Genomic DNA, 27,739 nt, shown 5'->3' with positions numbered 1-27,739 from the left:
TTAAGAAAAGAGTTTTCATGTAACCTTTTTAATTAATAATTTTAATTTAGCCATCTTTATGCAGTGTAATACAATTCCTCAAAGCAGAGAGAAATTATTTGAGATATAATTTTGGACATTGGCTCACTACAGAGCAACTTTTAAAATTCTTTATGGTAGGAAAAATTACCTGCCAGAAGAGCTAGCAAATTAACTGAAACACTAAATCCTGGGAGCTGTTAAGCTTCTCCAAGCATCACTGTGAGTCCACACCAGCTATGGATGCTTATGAAGTATTCCACATCTCACAAACTGAATTCATAGAAGGCTGGCACTGGCAATATCCCATACCAGTCTGTCACTCAGCCTCCTGTCTCCTTTTATCAGAAACTCAGCTCTCATTTAAAATGCGAGTTTCTGGCTATTTTGATTGCAAGGAAAATCCATGAAATATTATGATGTGCATAAGCCTAATTCACATAATGTGCAAGTGTAATTCAGAGACTTTGAGGTGTTTATTCAGCAACATAACACATTGATGTGTCAGTACTGTCTGTTTCTATTTTCCACAGATAAGGCAAGAAAAAAAAGGGATGTATGACAGATTACACACTTAACCATGAATATCCCATGTCATTACATGGGAGGGGAAAGTGTGACAGGTAGCATTTCCATAAAAAGAAACCAAATCTAAGGAGCTTTATAGAACCAGGGGAATATTCAATTCCCATCAAGGAGAGGCTTGACGGTGTGGGACACCAGCCTAACTGGAGTATGCTCAGTCTTACTTTGAAGACCTGCTGAAAAAATGCAAACAGAAACTCAGTTAAGTTCACATGTATGAACTCTATTTTGGGAGAATTATTTGGGGATAAGTACTTCCTTGAATGTTTTATCATATTTTACCTCCTGACATCCCTCCAAGCCAACAGCTGTTTGACATAAACATAAAGCACCTAATGTCTTTTACAGAATATTTAGTGCATGGCTGTACTTCTCCCTGAGTAGCTTCAACAAAAAATATGACTCCCCAGCACATATATTGGAAATTGGCTGTAAAATTAAAAGCATAAACAAAGATAAAAACACAATAACAGCAGGTCAGATCTTGAAAATGCTTCTTCAGGGGAACAGTCTGAATCAATAGCAAAACAGCACTGCATTCAGTGATTTACTGATCACTAGGGCTTTGCCAGTGCCAGGTTAGAAAGGACGCCTGGACCAGACTTCAGAAGATATCTTCCCTGTCAAAAAATTTTCTCTGTGCTATAGAGTTCCTTTGACACTAAGTACATCTCTAAAATATATCATATTTGTTACCTCTGGTTTTAATGTGTTTTCACCTTACAAGACAGTTGAGAGCAGACAAAAGTTCTAGCTGTGACCTTGGAAAAACATTTGAAATGCATCTTATTAAGACCTCAGAATTTGTGAGCACAATATTATTGGGCACTGAAACCTGTGAACAGAGTATATCTAAGCACTGGACATACATACCCACAACACTCACCACCAAAAAAAACCCCAACCAACCCAAAACCCCACCCCCACCCCCCAAAAAAACCAAATCAACCAACCAACCAAACGATCTTAACAGAAGCAAGTCATGCAGTCGTTCCCTGCCACAAGAGTATTTGACTACTTCCAGACCTCCTGGGAGGTGCCTTTGCAATACATGTGGACATACACGAAGCAGCATCTCTCTTAGCTAGAGAAAGTTGGTACCAGTTAAGCTTCAGCAACACTAGTCACAGAGCTTAAGTTTCAAGCCTAAACAGAAGTGGGTAAAGATTTTCTCATTGAGGCACCATAGCTTCACGGTACTGCTAGGTTAAAGTTAGCCCAGATGTGTCCAATTCTGTTCCTCTTTTTTTTGTAGTGTGACTCAGCTGTGTTCAAGGGGCCAAGCTAGCATTTAGGAATTAAAAAAAAAAAAACTAATACCAGACCTCTGATATGAAAGATATAGTAAAGAATAATAATTTATTTATTTCTTTAAACAACCTTTTTATACCTTTCCTCCAAAAGGCAGCACGTGAATGGATATAAAGATGCAAAAAGGGAATTAAAGATTATTTTTGTTTCTTCTTAAAAGCACAAATAATTCTTAGGTAACCACCACCCACCCCACACTTGCATGCATGTGAAAACCCTGGCCACAGTTCAGGCGGTGCTGTACTTGTTCCCAGAAACATCATATTGGCATAATATGAAAAGCCCGGCAAGCTTCCAAAACCCTGCCAGATCCCATAAGGTTTTTTAACTAGTAGCACAAATCTGTTAATGTGTTTAAAAGTATCCTAGGATGTTTGGTCTTTGTATTCTTATTGTGGATGCTTTTATAGCATCATCAGGAATGTTTTGGTGTTTGTTCAAGTTGTAATACTATACACAGAGCCTGACTGGGCTTCTACAGACTAAGAGGAAAAAGCAAAATTTGGCAGCAGCCCTCCTCCCCACGCAAAGGAAACCCAGCACGCACCACGGAGCATGCTGCAGTGTTCTAGGAAATGCTCCATCAAAGGATTCCTTGACATAGGACTGCTCATTTCCACAGTTTTCCCCAGGGAGCTGAGAGGTTTTTGTTACCTCTAGGGTATATTTCCAGTAAACACAAAAAAAGAGGTAGTCTTCTGACCATGTTTTCAAAACCAGCAAATGACACTGAGGTTTTTAAAGAATGACTTATCAGTTCTTATCAAGAAAAAAATAAAAATAAAAATAATAAGACATCTATAGATGGTCTTGGTGCTCCAACTCACTAGCTCCTTTTCATATTTAATTTATTTACCTAAGATGCTACAGCTAAATTAATCTTAACTAACTTTATTTAAACTCCCAACAAAAATACTAAGCCCTATTATTCCAGACAATACTTTGTCAGCCTCTCAGACTACACCAGTCAGCCCGCTGCTTTACTCCTTTGGGACACATGCTTTGCAATCCTGTTGTGCTGCACATATCATCACAGAGGCAGCGGGAGAGCCAGAAAGGTGTAAAGGGACCAAATGAAGCTGCCAGAATCATAAAGCTCAGACTTGAGGAAACAGAGCAGACTACTTGTCCTAGTTTCATCTGGGATAGAGTTAATTTTCTTCCTAGTAGCTGGTATAGTGCTGTGTTTTGGATTTAGGATGAGAATCATGTTGATAACACGCTGATGTTTTAGTTGTTGCTAAGGAGTGTTTATACTAGTCAAGGACTTCTCAGCTTCCCATGCTCTGCCAGGTGCACAAGAAGCTGGGAGGAGGCACAGCCAGGACAGCTGACCCAGACTGGCCAAAGGGCTATTCCATACCATATGATGTCATGCTCAGTATATAAAGCAGGGGGAAGAAGAAGGAAGGGGGGAACGTTCGGAGTGATGGCGTTTGTCTTCCCAAGTAACCGTTGCGTGTGATGGAGCCCTGCTTTCCTGGGGATGGCCGAACACCTGCTTGCCAATAGGAAGTAGTGAATGAATTCCTTGCTTTGCTTGTGTGCGTGGCTTTTGCTTTATTTATTAAACTGTCTTTATCTCATCCCATGAGTTTTCTCCCTTTTACTCTTCCGATTCTCTACCCCATCCCACCAGGGCAGGGGGGAGTGAGCAAGCGGCTGTGTGGTGCTTAGTTGCTGGCTGGGGTTAAACCACAACACTACCCAAATACATTAACAGAAAGCTGTAACTGATCAAATTAAATAAAAGGAGAGGAGATAAAAAAATATTTTTAAAGCATAAGTCAGTAGGGTGCCAATAAGCAGCAGGTAGAGACAACCAGTCATATCTTAGGAGGTTGTAGAATATGCAGAAGTGCTGCTTCTTCCTTTTGGAGACAGGCAGGCCTCAGTAAGGTATCCGTTTGACATTTTTCTTGAATGTTAAGCTGATATTAAACATCACTTTTATACAGGTTGCCTTTAGAGCAAAATGAGCAACAGGAATGGTGTAATGCCATGTGCTAGGAGGAGGGAGCAGTGCTAATGTAGCAGTGCTAGAATAGAATAGAATAGAATAGAATAGAATAGAATAGAATAGAATAGAATAGAATAGAAGGCATAGACCCTCGGGAACGAGGAGAACCCACTGCTATTCCTATACGATCATTAAGCGAACTTTCTACTGCTGTAACAAAAGCAGCCTGTCTTCAAGCTATGAATGATAGGGGTGAACACGGCAACTACCCTGTCTCAGCTCCTGTAGACCCCCAATCTCATAAATCCCCTGATGAAAGCTTATCAATGGGATAACACAGACGGCCCTCACATTTATGTCCCAGTCGACCCTCAAAGACAACTAGCAAAATTTTTTAATGGACACAGGAGCTCAAATTTCAATAATCTCAAGTTTGGATGCCCAAAGAACTTATGTTAAGCCCGGCCAATGGAGGATTAAAATAACAGGATTTACCAGCAAAAGTAAGATATGCCCTGTGACTAAAGTAAACTTGTTATTAACAGGAGAGAAAAGGATATCAAGGCACTGATTAGCGGTAGCTTCAGTGAAACAAAATGTGTTAGGCTTTGATGTATTACAAGGACGGGACTGGAAATTACTGGATGGTAGTGTTTGGTCATTTGGCCGCCTGGAGTGTCCTTGGTTAGCTGAGAGAAAATTAGCAGCTACCAGTGGGCGTCAGTTAACTGGCGTAGTTCGCTTGCTGCGAGCTGCACCCATGCTGCCTGACTCAAAAATAACTAATGTCCCTCAGTATCCTATCTCTGCCGCTACTCAGACGGGTATTGCAGAGGCTCAAAACTGGGGCAAACAGAACAGAATCCAATGGGTATTCCATACTCTTTACTACCCTCAATCAAACGGAATGGTAGAAAGAGCCAATGGTTTATTGAAATGGTATTTAAAACCCCATGAATCTCATTGGGAAACTCGAGTGTGGAAAGTAGTTCAGCAACTAAATAACAGGTATGGTCCAACTGGTAGTCCAGTTGCTCGCGCATTCCTTCCCAGCGTGATGGCACCCTATGACGCCTGTAGTAAAGATAAGGGCTGGCGACCGGAAGATCACGTGCTGTACGGAAAGAGTTAAGGGTCGACCCTCCCTTGTCTCCGCCCCTTATAACATGACACACCTACTGCTGGGGGTATAAAGCCTGTGTTGGCTGGAGATCTGGTGGGATAACCTTGATGTGTAGTGTTTGCTACACAGTGGTGACCCCGACGTGATCAGGCAACAGCGATGGAGCTCGCGGAACTCATAAAGGTACTAAAGTCGGTAACGACAAGGGTGCTCAAGAGGGGGTTTGCGGCAAGGCGGCGCCGACCTGCCACACACAGCGCGCTGATGGGGCATAAATCTCCTGGGAACGAAAAGCCAACAAGTTTAGTTTCGGAGGGGACACAGGCTGGCTGGGAAGGAGTGGCCTGTGGGACACAGACGGAACCGTCGTTACTGGGGGCTGAGCCAACGGAGGAAGGGGAGGCGCTGGGAGACTATGGCGCAGCGGGAACAAAGGAGTCGGGAAAGGTGTTCCCGATACAAGTGGGGAGTTTAGAGCGGCCGCCCACGGAACCTTCGGCACCTCCTGCACCGGCGGATCTGCCACTTCCTCAATACCCCTGGGGCGAGTTGCAACAATGTGTGGAAAGGGAGCTGACTGATAGGTTGCTGGATTGGGTCCCGGGGGCCGATGTGGGATCCCAGCAGTATCGTGAACTACGTGAAGGAAGATGGCGGGAAGGAGAAAAAGAAGGCAAAACACCTGAGGACGCCCCATTGTATCCCAGTGATCGACGAGTGCTGGACACACAGAGAGCGGAGTGGAGGACATCGAGGGGGGGTGGTAGGGCTCCCCCGGCACTGTCAGTGATACCTGAGCCACCAGAGGGAACCCCTATCCCTAGGGCAATGGGAAATCAAACTGGTATTCCCTCACAGTGGAGGGAGCCTGTACACGATTGCCCCATGAGCTCTGATAGCAGTGAGGGCGAAGGGGGCGACGAGGAGTCCTCGATTGTTGCTCATCCGCCCCCGCATCCGAGACGGACTAACGAGGTTTCAAGGGAACTCGAGGCATTGATCAGCCGATTGAGAGGGGTGGTGGCAAATGCGGAAAGTCTTATGCCAGGGGGAATGCCGAAAGAGAGGGCAAACGGGATGGATTGGCAGATGATTGCAAAAAATTGTGTCTTGGAAGGAGTGCGATTCTAGGCTCCTCCGATTCAAGCATTTCCTATCCGAGCAGCCCCAGGTGGAGGATATGAGTGGCAACCGTTAGATGCAAAGTTGGTGAAAGAATTGGTCACAACGGTGAAAAGTCATGGATTAAATTCCCCAGAAACCCAAGTCCTACTAGACTGTGTTTTTGCAACGCCGCTTGCACCTTTTGATATCATTCAGTTGATGCGGGCCGTATTGACCCCCTCGATGATGGTATTGTTTAGGGAGGAGTGGAGGAATCGGTGCACCCAAGTTGTTATCGAGGCGCAACAGGCCAACCATCCCATGGCAGGAGTGACTTTAGAGCAGTTGATGGGTGAAGGGCAGTTCGCAACTCCTCAGGCACAGGCTCAGCGAATGCAGGGGCGCGATTTTGCTGCATCTTCGAAAGCTGCCCAGGAAGCGATACGCATCATCGCGGCTCTTGATAAAAGGGAACCTCCATGGGTCCAAATACGGCAATCGTTATGTGAGCCCTTCACAAAGTTTTTAGACCGGCTGCAAGTGGCGCTCCAGGTTGCTCGACTTCCTGAGCAGGCTAAGGAGGCGATATTGCTTGACTGTGCACGTACGCAAGCAAACCCACAAACTGCAGTGTTGCTAAGACAGTTACCCATAGGGACCACGCTTTCACAGATGATTCGTTATGTGCTGGAACAGGCGCAAAGTATGCAACCGGTAGTGGCTGCGGTCCATGCGGCCTGCCGCGGCGCACGACTTATGTGCCCTAAGTGTGGGGGGCAAGGACACATGGCGTGACAACGCCCTTCAAAAATAAACACCCCCGGAACAGGGGAAGGAGAGAGAGACCTACGATGCTGGCGCTGTGGGCGACTAGGCCACAGAGCTCGACAGTGCAAATCGGGGAGTCAGCAAAGGAGACCGGGCTGGGGAAACGAGAAGAGGGGATGGCTGAGGGCCGTGCCATCCCCACCTGCCCCAGTGATCAGCTCAACAGGCCCGACGACAGCAGCGCGATGTGTGGCACAGGTAGTCTCTCCTTCCCCGGGACCAGCACAGTCACCTGCGGTTCCAATGATGCAATATCCAACTCAGCTGCCTTGGGGAGATGGGAGCGCGCAATAGAGGAGGCTGGGGATAGAGCCTCCTTGTATGTGGCACTCACCCTAAACATGACCACACGACCAGAAGTAGATATTATAGTTACCCCATGGCTCCCAGAGTTGGGGGGAACACCACGCCTCGTGTTAAGAGCCCTTTTGAGATACAGGAGCGGATGTTACAGTAATCCCATCACATCTATGGCCAGATGATTGGCCACTCGAACCGAGAGGTTCGCTGCAAGGCGTGGGAGGCATGCAGACCTCGCATCAAAGCAGGAACCCAATGCAAATTATGTTGAAGGATCCGGAATCCGGACAAGCTAGGGTAGCATGGTGTAACCCCGTCATTGCTGAGTTACCCATTGTCATCTTGGGACGATGTTGCTTGCAGAAGATGAATATAGTGCTGCGTACAAATTTATCATAATGGCCACTGCCTGTGTCCGCCCATTAAAACTCACCTGGTTGACAGATAAACCAGTGTGGGTAGAGCAGTGGCCATTGACAGAGGAAAAGAGGGCGGCTGTTCGACAATTGGTACAACGAGAACTTGACGCAGGACACATCGAACCCTCTACAAGTCCCTGGAACACCCCCATTTTCGTGATAAAGAAAAAATCGGGAGCGTGGCGACTGCTACATGATCTACGCGCAGTTAATGCATGCATACAAGACATGGGTCCGCTACAAGCGGGCCTCCCTTCTCCGGCCATGATTCCACCTGACTATCAAATAGTGGTTATAGATATTAGAGATTGCTTTTTTAGTGTTCCCTTGCATGAAGAAGATAGAGTACGCTTTGCCTTTACTGTTCCTGAGCCTAACAATCAACACCCGTGCGCCAGATATCAATGGAAGGTGTTACCCCAGGGCATGAAAAACTCACCAGTCTTGTGTCAAATTGCTGTAGCCGCTGCGATACGCCCTATTCGAGAAAATTTCCCTACGGTCATCATTTTCCATTACATGGATGACGTGTTATTGGCATCCAGCCAAGAAGAGTTACTGGAAAAGGCACGCGTGCAGCTGATAGTCAGTTTGGAGCGACATGGGTTACACATTGAGCCTCGGAAAACACAGGTAGGGCGTGCAGTAAAGTATTTAGGTACTCAACTGAGGCCACGAAGCGTGACAGCACAATCATTTGAAATTCGGACTACAGTGACAACACTCCATGAGGCACAAAAATTAATTGGACAACTATTGTGGCTTAGAAACTTTATTCCAATATCTGAGGCAGAAATGACTACCTTATATCAACTCCTGAAAGGAGGAGATTCCCCCTAGCTCCAAGGACTCTTTCAAGAAACCATCAGGAGATTCTTAGGACAATTATGGAGCGAGCCCAGCATTGGGGTCTCGCTCGATTTACACCTGAACAACCGGTCACTGCCCTGATTTACATGACCGATACCGCTGGCCATGGTTTACTAATTCAAAATAATGGTGAAAAAGGCTGGCCTTTTGCTTGGTTGTATCAAGGCAAACCAAAGACGGCTTTAATTTCTTGGCCAACATTATTATCCCAGCTTATTCTCCGCTGTCGGAGGCAAACTCAACACTTAACAGGGAAGGACCCGGAGGTCATCGCATTGCCCTGTTCTTTGGCACAGTGGGAGTTGGTACTTCCACAAGTGGGGCTCCTGCAAGCGGCGATAGCTGAATTTACGGGTCGTATTGAAGGTCTAAGACCACACCCCTGTGGGGAGATAATCCAGGTACTCCATTTTTTGCCAGCTAGTGCCATAGTTGAACAACCCACCGGAGGCCGCACGGTTTTTACCGACGCGTCATCGATTACTGGGAAAGCTGTCGCTACATGGCAGGAGGATGGTCAGTGGACCCACATTAGTTATCAAGATCAAGGGCAATCCGTGCAGTATCTTGAGGCCAAGGCGGTATGGATGGCTCTCACTCAATGGCCCGAAGAGGCCTTGGATCTAATCACAGACTCTTGCTATGTATATAAGTTACTGAAGAAGTGCCGATGGGCACTTGGGGCAACGTCAGAGATTGCCGGAATGTTGCTCACCGCACTGCAAATGAGAACCACTCCTGTCTGTCCTATCCATGTTAATAGTCATAGTTCCATACCGAGTTTTCTTTCTGCTGGGAATGAAATAGCGGACAGCTTAGCAAAGAGCGTACTGGCGGTTGAAGAAACTTCTAACCTAAGACGAGCTTTCTGCCTGCATGAGCTCCTCCGCTGTGGAGCTCACAGTTTAGCTAGGCTCGCTGGCATTACGTTGCAAGATGCTCGCTCTGTGATTGCTGCTTGTCCTGTGTGTTCCAAAGGTCCCCTCTGGGAGGCAGGGGTAAACCCTCGAGGGTTGCAGCCCAACCAAATATGGCAGTCTGATGTTACGATTTATGAACCCTTTAATCCACGTAAGTATCTGCATGTCACAGTTGATACCTGCAGTGGAGTTATTTTAGCGACTATGCATGCTAAACAAAATGCTCTCGCAGTTATTTTACATTGGCAGGACTGTATGGCGCAACTTGGCATCCCACAAAAAATTAAAACAGATAATGGAGCGGCATATGTCAGCAAGAAGACAAAGGACTTTTGCGCGCGCTGGGATATTCAGTTGAGTCATGGCATTCCCTATAACAGTACGGGCCAAAGCATTGTAGAACGCGCGCACCGCACATTAAAAGAGTTACTCGACCAACTTAGGGAGGGGGAAAAGATAAGCCCAGGAACAGGGGTTCCCCCTCCCCTTGACCCTCTGTTATTTCGGGCACAGCGTCTGTTGACGATTGTAGTAAAGATAAGGGCTGGCGACCGGAAGATCACGTGCTGTACGGAAAGAGTTAAGGGTCGACCCTCCCTTGTCTCCGCCCCTTATAACATGACACACCTACTGCTGGGGGTATAAAGCCCCGGGTCGGCTGGAGATCTGGTGGGATAACCTTGATGTGTAGTGTTTGCTACACAGTGGTGACCCCGACGTGATCAGGCAACAGCGATGGAGCTCGCGGAACTCATAAAGGTACTAAAGTCGGTAACGACAAGGGTGCTCAAGCGGGGGTTTGCGGCAAGGCGGCGCCGACCTGCTGCACGTGGTGTGCTGATGGGGCTGGAATCTCCTGGGAACGAAAAGTCAACAAGTTTAGTTTCGGAGGGGACACAGGCTGGCTGGGAAGGAGTGGCCTGTGGGACACAGATGGAACCGTCGTTACTGGGGGCTGAGCCAACGGAGGAAGGGGAGGTGCAGGGAGACTATGGTGCAGCGGGAACAAAGGAGTCGGGAAAGGTGTTCCCGATACAAGTGGGGAGTTTAGAGCGGCCGCCCACGGAACCTTCGGCACCTCCTGCACCGGCGGATCTGCCACTTCCTCAATACCCCTGGGGCGAGTTGCAACAATGTGTGGAAAGGGAGCTGACTGATAGGTTGCTGGATTGGGTCCCGGGGGCCGATGTGGGATCCCAGCAGTATCGTGAACTATGTGAAGGAAGATGGCGGGAAGGAGAAAAAGAAGGCAAAACACCTGAGGACGCCCCGTTGTATCCCAGTGATCGACGAGTGCTGGACACACAGAGAGCGGAGCGCAGGACATCGAAGGGGAGTGGTAGGGCTCCCCTGGCACTGTCAGTGATACCTGAGCCACCAGAGGGAACCCCTATCCCTGGGGCAATGGGAAATCAAACTGGTATTCCCTCACAGCGGAGGGAGCCTGTACACGATTACCCCATGAGCTCTGATAGCAGTGAGGGCGAAGGGGGTGACGAGGGATCCTCGATTGTTGCTCATCCGCCCCCGCTTCCAAGACGGACTAACGAGGTTTCAAGGGAACTCGAGGCATTGATCAGCCGATTGAGAGGGGTGGTGGCAAATGCGGAAAGTCTTATGCCAGGGGGAATGCCGAAAGAGAGGGCAAACGGGACGGATTGGCAGATGATTGCAAAAAATTGTGTCTTGGAAGGAGTGCGATTCCAGGCCACTCCGATTCAAGCATTTCCTATCCGAGCAGCCCCAGGTGGAGGATATGAGTGGCAACCGTTAGATGCAAAGTTGGTGAAAGAATTGGTCACAACGGTGAAAAGTCATGGATTAAATTCCCCAGAAACCCAAGTCCTACTAGACTGTGTTTTTGCAACGCCGCTTGCACCTTTTGATATCATTCAGTTGATGCGGGCCGTATTGACCCCCTCGATGATGGTATTGTTTAGGGAGGAGTGGAGGAATCGGTGCACCCAAGTTGTTATCGAGGCGCAACAGGCCAACCATCCCATGGCAGGAGTGACTTTAGAGCAGCTGATGGGTGAAGGGCAGTTCGCAACTCCTCAGGCACAGGCTCAGCGAATGCGGGGGCGCGATTTTGCTGCATCTTCGAAAGCTGCCCAGGAAGTGATACGCATCATCGCGGCTCTTGATAAAAGGAGCCTCCATGGGTCCAAATACGGCAATCGTTAAGTGAGCCCTTCACAAAGTTTTTAGACCGGCTGCAAGCGGCGCTCCAGGTTGCTCGACTTCCTGAGCAGGCTAAGGAGGCGATATTGCTTGACTGTGCACGTACGCAAGCAAACCCACAAACTGCAGTGTTGCTAAGACAGTTACCCATAGGGACCACGCTTTCACAGATGATTCGTTACGTGCTGGAACAGGAACAGGCGCAAAGTATGCAACCGGTAGTGGCCGCAGTCCATGCGGCCTGCCGCGGCGCACGACTTATGTGCCGTAAGTGTGGGGGGCAAGGACACATGGCGCGACAATGCCCTTCAAAAATAAACACCCCCGGAACAGGGGAAGGAGAGAGAGACCTACGATGCTGGCGCTGCGGGCGACTAGGCCACAGAGCTCGACAGTGCAAATCGGGGAGTCAGCAAAGGAGACCAGGCTGGGGAAACGAGAAGAGGGGATGGCTGAGGGCCATGCCATCCCCACCTGCCCCAGTGATCAGCTCAACAGGCCCGACGACAGCAGCGCGATGTGTGGCACAGGTAGTCTCTCCTTCCCCGGGACCAGCACAGTCACCTGCGGTTCCAATGATGCAATATCCAACTCAGCTGCCTTGGGGAGATGGGAGCGCGCAATAGAGGAGGCTGGGGATAGAGCCTCCTTGTATGTGGCACTCACCCTAAACATGACCACACGACCAGAAGTAGATATTATAGTTACCCCATGGCTCCCAGAGTTGGGGGGAACACCACGCCTCGTGTTAAGAGCCCTTTTGAGATACAGGAGCGGATGTTACAGTAATCCCATCACATCTATGGCCAGATGATTGGCCACTCGAACCGAGAGGTTCGCTGCAAGGCGTGGGAGGCATGCAGACCTCGCATCAAAGCAGGAACCCAATGCAAATTATGTTGAAGGATCCGGAATCCGGACAAGCTAGGGTAGCATGGTGTAACCCCGTCATTGCTGAGTTACCCATTGTCATCTTGGGACGATGTTGCTTGCAGAAGATGAATATAGTGCTGCGTACAAATTTATCATAATGGCCACTGCCTGTGTCCGCCCATTAAAACTCACCTGGTTGACAGATAAACCAGTGTGGGTAGAGCAGTGGCCATTGACAGAGGAAAAGAGGGCGGCTGTTCGACAATTGGTACAACGAGAACTTGACGCAGGACACATCGAACCCTCTACAAGTCCCTGGAACACCCCCATTTTCGTGATAAAGAAAAAATCGGGAGCGTGGCGACTGCTACATGATCTACGCGCAGTTAATGCATGCATACAAGACATGGGTCCGCTACAAGCGGGCCTCCCTTCTCCGGCCATGATTCCACCTGACTATCAAATAGTGGTTATAGATATTAGAGATTGCTTTTTTAGTGTTCCCTTGCATGAAGAAGATAGAGTACGCTTTGCCTTTACTGTTCCTGAGCCTAACAATCAACACCCGTGCGCCAGATATCAATGGAAGGTGTTACCCCAGGGCATGAAAAACTCACCAGTCTTGTGTCAAATTGCTGTAGCCGCTGCGATACGCCCTATTCGAGAAAATTTCCCTACGGTCATCATTTTCCATTACATGGATGACGTGTTATTGGCATCCAGCCAAGAAGAGTTACTGGAAAAGGCACGCGTGCAGCTGATAGTCAGTTTGGAGCGACATGGGTTACACATTGAGCCTCGGAAAACACAGGTAGGGCGTGCAGTAAAGTATTTAGGTACTCAACTGATGCCACGAAGCGTGACAGCACAATCATTTGAAATTCGGACTACAGTGACAACACTCCATGAGGCACAAAAATTAATTGGACAACTATTGTGGCTTAGAAACTTTATTCCAATATCTGAGGCAGAAATGACTACCTTATATCAACTCCTGAAAGGAGGAGATTCCCCCTAGCTCCAAGGACTCTTTCAAGAAACCATCAGGAGATTCTTAGGACAATTATGGAGCGAGCCCAGCATTGGGGTCTCGCTCGATTTACACCTGAACAACCGGTCACTGCCCTGATTTACATGACCGATACTGCTGGCCATGGTTTACTAATTCAAAATAATGGTGAAAAAGGCTGGCCTTTTGCTTGGTTGTATCAAGGCAAACCAAAGACGGCTTTAATTTCTTGGCCAACATTATTATCCCAGCTTATTCTCCGCTGTCGGAGGCAAACTCAACACTTAACAGGGAAGGACCCGGAGGTCATCGCATTGCCCTGTTCTTTGGCACAGTGGGAGTTGGTACTTCCACAAGTGGGGCTCCTGCAAGCGGCGATAGCTGAATTTACAGGTCGTATTGAAGGTCTAAGACCACACCCCTGTGGGGAGATAATCCAGGTACTCCATTTTTTGCCAGCTAGTGCCATAGTTGAACAACCCACCGGAGGCCGCACGGTTTTTACCGACGCGTCATCGATTACTGGGAAAGCTGTCGCTACATGGCAGGAGGATGGTCAGTGGACCCACATTAGTTATCAAGATCAAGGGCAATCCGTGCAGTATCTTGAGGCCAAAGCGGTATGGATGGCTCTCACTCAATGGCCCGAAGAGGCCTTGGATCTAATCACAGACTCTTGCTATGTATATAAGTTACTGAAGAAGTGCCGATGGGCACTTGGGGCAATGTCAGAGATTGCCAGAATGTTGCTCACCGCACTGCAAATGAGAACCGCTCCTGTCTGTCCCATCCATGTTAATAGTCATAGTTCCATACCGAGTTTTCTTTCTGCTGGGAATGAAATAGCGGACAGCTTAGCAAAGAGCGTACTGGCGGTTGAAGAAACTTCTAACCTAAGGCGAGCTTTCCGCCTGCATGAGCTCCTCCACTGTGGAGCTCGCGGTTTAGCTAGGCTCGCTGGCATTACATTGCAAGATGCTCGCTCTATGATTGCTGCTTGTCCTGTGTGTTCCAAAGGTCCCCTCTGAGAGGCAGGGGTAAACCCTCGAGGGTTGCAGCCCAACCAAATATGGCAGTCTGATGTTACGATTTATGAACCCTTTAATCCGCGTAAGTATCTGCATGTCACAGTTGATACCTGCAGTGGAGTTATTTTAGCCACTATGCATGCTAAACAAAATGCTCTCTCAGTTATTTTACATTGGCAGGACTGTATGGCGCAACTTGGCATCCCACAAAAAATTAAAACAGATAATGGAGCGGCATATGTCAGCAAGAAGACAAAGGACTTTTGCGCGCGCTGGGATATTCAGTTGAGTCATGGCATTCCCTATAACAGTACGGGCCAAAGCATTGTAGAACGCGCGCACCGCACATTAAAAGAGTTACTCGACCGACTTAGGGAGGGGGAAAAGATAAGCCCAGGAACAGGGGTTTCCCCTCCCCTTGACCCTCCCTTATTTCGGGCACAGCGTCTGTTGACGACGGCACTAATTACCTTAAATCATACCATTCGAGGGAACACCTATAAAACCCAGACTGCAACCCAGGCACATTTCCGTCTCGATGAGAACGAAGGGCCTTACCCTTTGGTTCAAGTACGGGACCTGCAAACCCGTGAATGGGGGGGGCCTTATTCCCTCCGTTGCTTGGGACGTGGGTATGCGTGTGTGCAAACCGAGAAAGGGACGCTAGAATGGGTACCCAGTCGAAATATTCGACCGTATAGACATTAATCAATCTATTGAGTCTTATCTTGACAGGTTACCATTTCCCTATGCATCCTGATGGTGTGGGGGAGTAATGAGGGAGCCGCGACGAACTACTGGCTGGACTGGGCAAAATCCATGAACGTAACGGATGCGTGTCTGTATAAGTCTTACCATATATCGATTATTTTACACGCAGCTTCCCCAGCAAGATCCAGAACTACTGGAGCTAAGGGAGGGGGAAATGTAGTAAAGATAAGGGCTGGCGACCGGAAGATCACGTGCTGTACGGAAAGAGTTAAGGGTCGACCCTCCCTTGTCTCCGCCCCTTATAACATGACACACCTACTGCTGGGGGTATAAAGCCTGTGTCGGCTGGAGATCTGGTGGGATAACCTTGACGTGTAGTGTTTGCTACAGACGCTCTTCCCACAGATGGTAAAAAAATTCCCCGTGACCTTTCAACCAGGGCAACCTGTCATGGTCAAACTACCCCAAATAGGCATAGTACCAGTGATCTTGACTGAACCTCGTGGCTCTCTGGCCTAGAAGGCAAAAGATAGTAGTGGCACTGAACATCGTATTAATACTAGATGGATATATCCCAGTTATTGAACATAACGGGGTAACTGGTCCAGACATGCCCTGCTGAGACTATTGTTCTTCTCTCTTGCAGGTATAATGAATAATACCACTGTAGAGATACACAATTGCTCAAATAATACCTGTATTTGTAATTTTACTAAAATTATGGGATGCGACTTTAACTATTCAGCTCCTGTCACAACCCACCAATTGCTACAATCTAACTACACATTGTATCAAGATTTATTACCTATCCCCATTGGAATGAATCTCACATTGGGAAGAAAACTGTTGCATCATGATGACCTGTGTCAGTTGCTAAAACAAGTTCAAAACAATGGACAAAGAACCCCAATTACTGTCCATCATGATGCAGAGGAGATATACCACATTCTAGAAAGAGTAAAGAAAGATGGAGAGCATCACTGGTGGGAAACTCTGCTTGGATGGTCACCAACAGCAACTGGAGCTTTGAATTTGATGTTACACCCAATTGTAGTCTTGTTAATCTTTGTAGTTTTGTGTTTATTGTTAATCCTTTGTTTATATGTCAAATTATGGTGCTTATCTCAACGTATAATAGCTATGAGTGAACATGTCGATATTAAAGAATCAGCAAATCTGATATATCAACTTATTTACCAGCCTATTGAAAAGGTAATGTCTTTACTGCCCTATATTTATGGCACAGAGGCAAGAGGTGACCGTACCATCACTCTGTGAAGTGAATTGACTGTAGTCATGGGGTGGAGAGTGTGACAGATGCACTCCTCCTGTTTGAACTAACTGAACTTTGGTCCAGGCAGATGCTCAGCAAGTAGGCCTAACCAAAGTTAATCCTATTGTGAGGCTATCAGTGAGAACTCAGCACCAAAACCAAAAAACTGGTTTGGCTGGAGACTGGGCTGATAAGTGGCCGAAACTGCATGAACACAGCAGAAAATCTGACTACAAATCAACCACTTTACGCTATAAATATCTGCAGCCATCAGAGTCCATTGAGCATTCCCTCCACAGCAGCTGACTGCACGGCGGCGATCTCCCCTTGAGTAGGGATGTCTGTCAAGGTTATCCCTCAAGGCTGAGAGATCCCTTACCTGACACCAGACACTGATGGGTTGGTAAGTGACATGTTTTGCATGCATGTCACATTTAAGATATGTATAGTAAGCTTACGTGATAATCTTTGTATCCCATACTAACTTTAAGTGTAGTAAATAGTAGAGTATTGACCGCCAATCCATCTGTACTTATTAAATATTTTACATACCTAAATTTACTGATTAGAACTCAATAAACTATCTGAGTGATCTCTGACTCTTCTCCTGTGACAAATAGAATACTTTCAGTTGGAAGGGACCTACAACGATCATCTAGTCCAACTGCCTGACCAATTCAGGGCTGACCAAAAGTTAAAGCATGTTATTAAGTGCATTGTCCAAACGCCTCTTAAACACTGACAGGCTTGGGGCATCGACCACTCTCCAGGAAGCCTGTTCCAGTGTTTGACCACCCTCTCGGTAAAGAAATGCTTCCTAATGTCCAGTCTAAACCTCCCCTGATGCAGCTTTGAGCCATTCCCACGCGTTCTGTCACTGGATACCAGGGAGAAGAGATCAGCACCTCCCTCTCCAATTCCCCTCCTCAGGAAGCTGTAGAGAGCAATGAGGTCACCCCTCAGCCTCCTTTTCTCCAAATAGCAGGACCTGTTTTGTTAAGTGTCTCCTTGTTCTGGAAAAAAAAGATACCTCAGGAAATTTACCTCAGGAAAAATACCTCAGGCCGCACATGCGATAGCAGTGCTAAAGTAACATGTCCTGGCTCATTCTTCTTGAATTGGGACCAGGCACCAAATAAAGACTACCTTGTACAAGTGCTGCAGAACAATGCATTGGCTCCCACACTGAAACTTTCCTACTTTACTTACAGCATCCTTGGAGATATTAAAAACCTGACTGGACATGGACCTGAGCAATGTGCTGTAGTTGACCCTGCTTTGAGCATGGTGGTTGGATCAGACAATCTCCAAAGACCCCATCCAATCTCAATGATTTTTCTGTGAAAATATTGTTTTAACTGACATTTCTCTTAAAACCTCACTACCTGGCATCATGTGGTTATACAAAACTCACCATTTTCATGTTCAGTACTGTTCTCATACCCCTAATGAGACAGAACAGTTTGAAAAAGAAATTAAAATTCACTTTCATGAGTCAAGAACCTGAAAAAATTAAAATTATTAAAAAAATAAAATTTTGTTAAATTTTATGATTTAAGATTACAAGGTTTCTGACTCAAGATTTCTGAAATCTTAAGATTCACAACATTAGTACTAAGGCAAATTTCCCCTTAACTAGTATAGACACAAATCAGAAATTTTACTTAAGACTGAATAGAGGAGACAATTACATAAAAAAGTGTGTAAAACAGATGTAGGATACTCCAAAGCCTAAATGGGAGCAGATGTTTTAAACAATGCCTGATTATATGAGATTTGTTGTCCCTTATGTTAGACTGTCCTCTGTTCTTGGACAATCTGTAAACACTAGCCTTTTTTTAATATTAGCTTTTAAGAAGAAAAGGGAATAAATACACAGATGATTAGGACCTGTACAACAGCAACACTTGCTTGTTATTTAAAGATGGAAGTTCCACATCTGTTTGACAGCTGTCCTGCTCTTCTGTTTACTTGAAAAGCATGTACATTTGACAGTCATTCACAGACTGCTGCCTAAAGAAGAGTATCCTAGGGGATTTCAAACTGCCTCTTTATTCTGACATAGGGCTTTGCAATTCTTTACAAGCAGGTTACTTCAGCTTAGAAGCAGCTTGTAGAACCTGCGGTGTCAAGGTAAGAGAAGGATATGCTCTACAACAGTAGATAAATTCATGAGTTAGAAAAGGCTTTGTGAGAAAAATTAACTACTAGTTATCAAAAGCAGTTAATTCAAACCCTTAAGCACCAAAGGTGCTCTTTGTCTTTGTTCCCATTGAATTTAGTAACTCAGAGACTACAAACAGCATGATAAATAGCTAATAGAGGGGTGTCCATCTTCTCTTCTTTGTGTTTGGAAGAGTAGCATTTTATCTTTAGTGGTCAGATAGAAAGCAGGAAAGATGGTCAGATAGAAAGCAGTGGTCAGATAGAAAGCAGGAAAGTGTCAAATACCATCAGCTAATCTCAGGTGTTCAAACATCATATGACCCCAGAACAGGTGCCCATCTTCTAGATTTAAGATTCTAGGAATTACATTTTCTAGTTTTCTTCCACAAGCCTTGTGATTTAGAGGGGTCTGTCTTTTGCTTTTGTTTTTTGATTGCAATAACCATGCCTTCCCCCTTTTTTCACTCTCAGCCACTGCAGCTGGCCTGCCCAAGGAACAAAACCCTTACAAAATTCTGCAAGGTTGAAGATAAGACTGTAGTGGGATAGATTCCAGTTAGTTCCACCTTCTCAAGTCCTCAACCTGTTTTTCAGCCAGCAACAACAAAGCCATTCAGCCCAAGGCAAGGTAATATCTTTTCTGCTAAAGGCCACAAATTGTATTGAGCGTGGTAGGACTCAACAACTGTTTTACTTACAAATATGTTAATAACATTATAAAATTTCTCTTATTCTTTTTCCCCTAAACATTGCTGCTTCCCACAGTCACTCTCCCAGCAGTACTTCAGCTGCTTAGATTTCTCAATTTTCTGTTTCCTTTCTAGAAAGCCAGATGTCTTATTAAACAGATGCAACACAGTCTTTTCAGCTGGTAGCATCACATGCATGGTAGGTAGCTTGGACTAAATGATGCTCAAGGACAGTCATCAGAGCTACCATATCAAGAATCTAAAAAGAATTGTACTATTTGTGTGTCATTTGGACCACAACTACTAAAGCCAATGGTTATCACAGTTTCTCATTTCTCTGTGTAGGAAACATTTCTTCTTTCTTCCAGGAGTCCCTACTCCTGGATCCAAAAAGACAACCTCTGCTCATATAAGAGATTATGCAGACATCTCCCACTGTAGCATTGCTCCTCTTTGAGAAACAGGGTCTTTAAATCAGTTTGGAGACCTGTGAGTAAGTGGGAAATGAGCTGTGGTCCAGAGACTTACCTTAATACCTTCTGCTTCTACTAATTCTGAAGAGAATGAATCCATCAGAACTTACATAACATTTTTCAGAGTTCACTGTGCTCAAGACATGTCTTTGAAGGCAGAAATACCAGATGAGTCACCTAGGCCATCAGTATACTAATGGGACCAGATCATGTGGAAAATAAAACATGTCTACAGATCCAGGCTGTTCACCTGACATCCCACTGATCATTCTGATGAATCAGATGAGTTTTAGGAAGTCTGTTGTATTAATTTGTCTAATTTTAGTTTCTGTGAATTTTGATTAAAGTAAAAAACTTGAGATAAAATGCAGGCATACAATATATATCACACAAGTTTGTATAATGACTTGTTTATGAAGTAAACAAAGTAATCATTTAAGCTCCCAATAGCTACTGCTCTGATGTCATCTCATTACTTAAAACACTTAAACCAGTTGCAAAACATTTCTTGTAACATCAATCAATTAATAATAAATACTTATAATCCTTTCCAAATTACAGTGCCAGAAAGTTAAAGACAAAGTTAAAGTTAGCTTCTTCATTCATGTCTAGAGACATAATGAATAAAGGGCTTTTAAGAGTTAATAAAGAAATCAGAGAGGGAAACTGTAGCTCTGCAAGCTATTTCACCATTTCCCCTCCCCTCATCTGGATTGGATTGTATTAGTGTATGAGTCAGCTAATTATGAAAGACTTCTCTGAAAGGAATTAGATGAACCCAGCTGTTAACAGAAACAGATCTTGTGACCTGGCAGAGTTCCCATCATGGTCCAAATAAAGCCCACTCAGATGTGACCACTTCCTTTACTGTAACTCAAAAAACAGAGCAAAACATCAGCTAAGCATCTTTCCAGTGTTCCTGATGGACAGGGAAGTAACCTTTCCAGTTTATCATTTGCTACTCTGATGAATCAAATCATATGTGGCACTAGACCGAGAGATAAACTAGTTTTATATTATTGAGATCAAAGTTATGGTTTTGCATTAAAATATGATTTTCATATGTCTGTTTACTATTGTCTTCAAAAAATGACCAGGACCTCTCTCAGATGGACTAAGTAGGGATTTTAAAGTGGCAAGTCTGATGATGAAGTTACCTGAGAGCACCTCAGCTGGACATTAAGGGTTGTAAGGTTGTCTGAAGGCACTATTATCCCAAACCTGCTTTCCAGCTTTAGGATTTTTGAAACTAAATGCACCTGGTGCACTTCACCACCTGGTGAAATGATTCTGCACTTTGGTTACTGGATCTGATCTCAGATTCTTTCATGTTAGTTTCTAGATTCTGCTGACTTCAGTCACCATTGAACTGAAATCACGCTATAGTTCAGTGCTTTGCAAGAACGACTGGAAAAATATGAAGCTTTAGTTGGTTTTGTCTCTGTGAGTCAAGCCAGTAGCCTTAGAGATTAGCTTCACAATAAACCCAAGCTATGCTATAGCTCAATCACAGATTTGCAAACCTAACTCCCTGAGGCTGAGATTGAGGTCATATAAGTTGTAACCTGCACACTAAATAAGCATTTAATTAATTTAGCAAGTCAGATGTGTCAGCAGAACTGGCCAGTTATCTGTACAGACAAGTTATATCACTCACACCTGGTTAACATCAAGTAAAAGAGCTTGGGGAGGAAACAAAGTGAGAAGTAGAGGTAGAAACAAACTCCAGGCATCAACAGCTAAGCCAAAGCATCTTTTCACAAACCACTCCAAAGCTATCAGAGCAAAAGAAGATACACCTCTCTAGCCTATATAGCTACTTATCCTGAATTAACTATATAGCTTAATGTATTATTAGTGGACCTTTGGCCTATTAAAATTCAAAGTAGACAAGGCTAAATTGGTCACACGGATCTCTAGAAATCTTGCTGGGAAGTTCATTTTTGGAAACTGAGATCTTCTATTTAGAGGAAATAAGTGGTTTTAATGCACTGTTTTTGCAGTGGGACCCAACAGTGTGAGAATATGGAAATCAATTAACTCTCTCTTAGTAATTCAGATTACAAACTGACTTTCAAAGCCTGAAGGATTAGCTTTACTTATAGTACTAAACATATGGCCAAATTCTCCTCTTTCTTATGCTAGTGAAAAAAAAAATCAACAAGTACTATAAAGGAAGGCAAAAATTGACTTCTTACAGGACTCAGAAAATAAAAGCTATTTTAAAAGATTCAGTGTATCCTTACTAGTCTGTAATCATGTTCACCTATATTAGTATTGCTAAGTGGGGGGGGGTGGTGGTGTTTTTTTAATTTTGTTTTTTAACTTGACCATTTAATAGTTTCCCTTACCTTTTTAACCTTTTTCTTACCTACCTACCAAGTTGGTCTACTCTATTTAAATTTTCCAGCAGATTTCACATATATTTATTGAGCTCTTTAGTTACATTTGACCTAATATATATATTTTCTTTCTGTTATTTCAAGTGATACCCCCCCATGAGATTAACTGATGTGATGATTTACTTACATTTGGTTAAATGTCTATTTCCCTGGCCTTGAAATTATCCAGGAGAATGATGCATTTTCATTGTTAGGTCATGATTTCTAGTGAAGACACTGAATAACATGTCTCCTATTTATTTCATTGATTTTCTGCAACTAAATCTAAATTAATGCCTGTTAGTGCTCTCCAAAGTGTACTTAGAATCAGGTAGTGTTTTCTGATGTTTACTTTTCAATATGTGCAATAAATTTATTGCTGTAAAATTCTATTTATATTGAAAAATACTATTTATCCTCTATGTTTGTATTATAGCAAGTTCCTGTGAGGGAATGCTCCCTGGTAAACCAAACCAGAGACAGAGTTGGAATCAAAGCAGTTTCAACTCTGATAAACATCTGTCACTTTTACTATTAAGTGTAGTGAGCCTTGTAAACAATTTATTGCTTTTCATTTGTTGGAGGAAATAAAATTCATTATTAAAATGTTCTTATTCAACCTAAAATGAGTTTCTACCAAAAATTATGAGAGAAAAAAAGGTTTAAAAGTTTATTTTGGATAGAATCTAATGAAATGAGTAGTCTCACTTCAGGATCTTTCTGTGTGAAAGTTCAGTTTCCCAGTGGGTCCCTGGAGGATGTATTGGCTGTACCTAGCTCGTGCCTGTATTAGGTTTGCGTGGCAAGGTTTTGGTAGTGGGGGGACTACAGGGGTGGCTTCTGTGAGAAGCTGCTAGAAGCTTCTCCCATGTCCAATAGAGCCAGTGCCAACCAGCTCCAAGACAGACCCACTGCTGACCAAGGCTGATCCAATCAGCGACGGTGGTAGCACCTCTGTGATAACATATTTAAGAAGGGGAAAAAACTGCTGTGCAACAGCAGCCAGAACAACTCTGCAGACACCAGGGTCAGTGAAGAAGGAGGAGGAGGAGGAGCTCCAGGCACCAGAGCAGAGATTCCCCTGCAGCCTGTGGTGAAGACCATGGTGATGCAGGTTGTCCCCCTGCAGCCCATGGAGGTTAATGGTGGAGCAGATATCCACCTGCAGCACGTGGAGGACCCCACGCCGGAGTAGGTGGGTACGCCCGAAGGAAACTATGACCCCGTGGGAAGCCTGCGCTGGAGCAGGCTCCTGGCAGGACCTGTGGACCCATGGAGAGAGGAGCCCATGCTGGAGCAGGTTTGCTGGCAGGACCTGTGACCCCGTGGGGGACCCATGCTGGAGCAGTCTGTTCCTGAAGGACCACACCCCGTGGAAAGGACCCGCGCTGGAGCAGTTCATGAAGAACTGTAGCCCGTGGGAAGGACCCACATTGGAGAAGTTCGTGGAAGACTGTCTTCCGTGTGAGGGACCCCACGCTGGAGCAGGGGAAGAGTGTGAGGAGGAAAGAGTGGCAGAGACAACGTGTGATGAACTGACCGCAACCCCCATTCCCCGTCCCCCTGTGCAGCTCGTGGGGGAGGAGGTAGAGAATTTGGGAGTGAAGTTGAGCCCAGGAAGAAGGGAGGGGTGGGGGTGTTTTAAGATTTGGTTTTATTTCTCATTATCCTACTCTGATTGGATTGGTAATAAATTAAACTAATTTCCCCAAGTCAAGTCTGTTTTGCCCATGATGGTAATTGCTGAGTGATCCCCCTTGTCCTTATCTGGACCCACAAGCCTTTTGTCATATTTTTTCTCCCCTTGTCCAGCTGAGGAGGGGGAGTGATAGAACAGCTTGGTGGGCACCTGGCATCTAGCCAAGGTCAACCCACTGCATAGCACATAGCCACACAGCACTTTCTGAGCAATGGGATATATTGTTTTCAAGCCCTCTGATTCAGAGGATTTGAATAACTGGTCTCCAAGAGACCTCTCAGGATGCTGCTAACCACAAGCATTCTAGAGCACAAGGATCGGTGCAAGAACCATCTTCTGCTAAACTTTGTAAATTTCTTTACAAAGGTCTTAAGTTTTCATATTTTATCACCTTAGGCAAGGCCCAAACTCTCATAGCCAATTTCTTCAGCTTATACCACAAAAGGCAATTGACAACTGCTAGTATAATAACAAACACCAATAATATCAAGAGTGGGTGGGCTAGAACATTCAAAGTTTTCTCTGCAGAGGGTGAGTATCCCAAAAAGATATCCCACCAATGATGGGAGGTATCATCTTTAATTTGACTAGACAGTCCAACAAGTTTGTCCTTAGTTATTATTGGTTCAAGATTTTGTTTAATTTTTCCAGAGATATGTTTGCACGACTTATATTTAAGCCAAAACATTGCCACTTGTTCTTCTGTATATGCGAACACATAAAGGGAGTGATTAGGTGATATTCTTCAACTACCGATGAGTTATTAGTCACTAAACACACACGTCTGGCATTAATTTCTACAAACATTTCAAACACATCAGGAAACAGGATCATCCATTTGCAATTGTTAACAGAATGTTCTAATAAGCATGGTTCGTATAATTGAGACTGTTGTCCACATAAGATACCGTCAGAGGTGGTTTCACAAAGATCTAAATCATATGTTTGTCTCAGGTAGTGGCAAAGATTTTTCAGGAATTATACTTAATACCTCACCTTGTTCCGCAGCTCGTCTTGCCTCGTAATCAGCCAATTTATTTCCCACTTCCCTGTCAGTGTTACCTTTCTGATGCCCTTTGCAGTGCATAATCGCCACTGGTGACGGAAGTTGTACAGCATCTAAAAGTCGCAAAATTATATCAGCATGTTTTATACCTTTCCCTTGAGCAGTTAAAAGTCCTCATTCCTTCCAAATTGCTCCATGGGCATGGACTACAAAGGCATATTTTGAATCCGTCCAAATATTCCAACGCTCTCACTAGGGCAATTATTTCAGCTCGTTGTGCAGATGTGCCCTTAAGGGGTGACTTTGCTTCCACCAGTCGGTCTGTGGTGGTTCCAGCATATCCTGCCATTCGAACTCCACTCTTTACGAAACTGCTCCCATCAGTATACCACCTTCGGTTGGCTTCCTCCAGCGGCTCCTCCTTCAGGTCTGGTCTGCTTGCACATACAGTTTCAATAGTTTCTCATCTAAAACGGAGGTTACAGTGTGGGAAGTGTGCACAATCATCTTTTGTCCCAAAGTAAATTTTCAAGCTTCTTGGATAATCAAAACAACGGCAGCCACTGCCCAAAGGCATCCCAGCCATCCTTTGCTTACTCCATCCAATTGTTTAGAGAAGTATGCTACAGCTCGTTTATAAGGACCCAGCTTCTGGGCCAGAATTCCCAGAGCCACTCCTTGCCTTTCATATGAGAACAGCCAGAAAGGTTTCCTTACATCTGGTAGGCCTAAAGCTGGAGCCTTCATTAGCTCCAGTTTCACTTCCTGGAATGCCCTCTTAGCTTCATCAGTCCATATTAATTGTGTCTGGCTATTTTCAACAGTTCATATAGAGGTTTAACCAAAAGTCCACAATTATAGATTCATAATCGGCACCAACCTGTCATTCCCCAAAAGGTTCGAAGCTCTTTTACCGTGGTCGGTTCTGGAGTTCTGCAGATGGCTTCCTTTCGGTCATTCCTGAGCTGTCTTTGTCCCTTGGAAATCATGAATCCCAGGTATATTACTTCCTTCTTCAAGATTTGGGCTTTCTGTAATGAGACTCGATAACCACTTAATCCCAGAAAATTCAACAAGCTCACAGTCCATTCCTTGCACTCTTCATCCTTTTCTGTGGCTATTAAGATATCATCCACATATTGCAAAAGAATCCCGTTTCCTGGGGGCCTCTCCCAGGTCTCCAATTCCTTAGCTAATTGATTTCCAAAAATGGTAGGGCTGTTTTTAAATCCTTGGGGTAACACTGTCCAGGTCAGTTGGGTTTTTCGTCCTGTATCAGGGTTTTCCCATTCAAAGGCAAATAAATTGCAGCTTTCTGGAGCCAAGGTAAGGCAAAAGAATGCATCCTTTAAATCTAACAGAGTAAACCATTCATAGGTTTCCTTTAAACCAGTCAGCAGAGTATATGGGTTTGCCACTACCGGATACAAATCTTCAACTATTTATTACCCGCAAATCTTGCACCAATTGATAAGTTTTGCCATCAGGCTTTTTGATGGGCAAAATGGGAGTGTTATATTCTGAAGAGCATTCAATTAGTAGTCCAAATTTTATAAACTCTTCTATAATACTTTTTACCCCTCGCCTATCTTCCAATTTCAAGGGGTATTGCTTTATCTTAACAGGCCGTGCCCCTGCTTTGAGTTTAACAACCACCAATTCAGCATTTTTAGCCTTTCCAGGTATTCCTGAGGCCCACGCTCCTGGGTATACCTGGTCGTTTATTTCTTGTATAATTTCTTCTTCTCTAATTTGGGGTTCAGTAAGAACCAAGCTTAAAATTCCAATGTGATTTTTGTCTGGTATTTTAAACTCAATTTCCCCATTTCTAAATTTTATGTCGGGATTTAGTTGTTCTAATAGGTCCCTTCCCAGTAATAGTCTAGGAGCCTCAGGCAGGTAGAGAAATTTGTGAATCCCCACACTCTTCCCAATTCTAAATTTTAATGGTTTCAAGAAAAAAGCTTTTTCAACCTGCCCAGTTGCTCCCACAACATTAACATTTTGTTTACTTATAGGTAACAAGGTTTGATTCAATACAGAGAATGTGGCTAACGCAGCCACTATCTCCTTTCCCAGTTTCCTTCTGTCCTCCCCCTCCCCATTCCGATATACTCTCCACGCTTCCTCCAGCAACTTTTCTAAATTCCTTATATCTGGTTCCCTAAGTTTCTGAAGTTTCTTTCTGGTATCATTAGTGGATTGTCCCAGAAACAGAGATACCAACTGCTGCGTGGCAGCTTCTGACTCCGGTTCCATAGCAGTAAATCTTCTCACAGCAGCCCATAAGTGATCTAAAAACTCCGTGGGCGTTTCAGTCTGCCCCTGCTTGATAGCATACAGAGCAGACCAGTTAACTGCCTTTGGGATCGCATGTTCTATTCCCAATTTGATCCAGGTTCGGTATGGTTGCAACAAATGGTACTGAGCTGGATCATTAGGGTCCCAACCCAGGTCCCTGGAGGGCACATGATCTTCGGCTGTGCCCTGTAACACTCATCCCTCAATCTATGTTTCTACATGAGCTCGGGCTGCCTTTAATACAAGCTGCTTCTCAGTTTCAGTCATAGCATCTAGCATAAGATCCACATCTTTCCAATCCGGGTCCAAATTCTTAGTAATCCACTCAAACCTTTTCGCAATCCCACTTGGGTCCTCCCTAGACCTCTTAACTGCATCCTTCCACTTATCCACATCATCCATCTCGAAAGGTACTTTTCTTCCGCCTTTCTGGGTCTCTCTTTCACCTTCAAACACCTCTGTCCAATACTACATGCTGAACAACATCGCTTCAACTTCCCTAACTCTTTCT

This window comes from Nipponia nippon, unplaced genomic scaffold, assembly GCF_047370975.1.
Source record: "Nipponia nippon isolate SJK-2023a ecotype South Korea unplaced genomic scaffold, ASM4737097v1 scaffold_34, whole genome shotgun sequence".
Taxonomy (NCBI): domain Eukaryota; kingdom Metazoa; phylum Chordata; class Aves; order Pelecaniformes; family Threskiornithidae; genus Nipponia; species Nipponia nippon.
The sequence above is the reverse complement of the archived record's forward strand: the minus strand, read 5'-3'. Positions refer to the sequence as shown.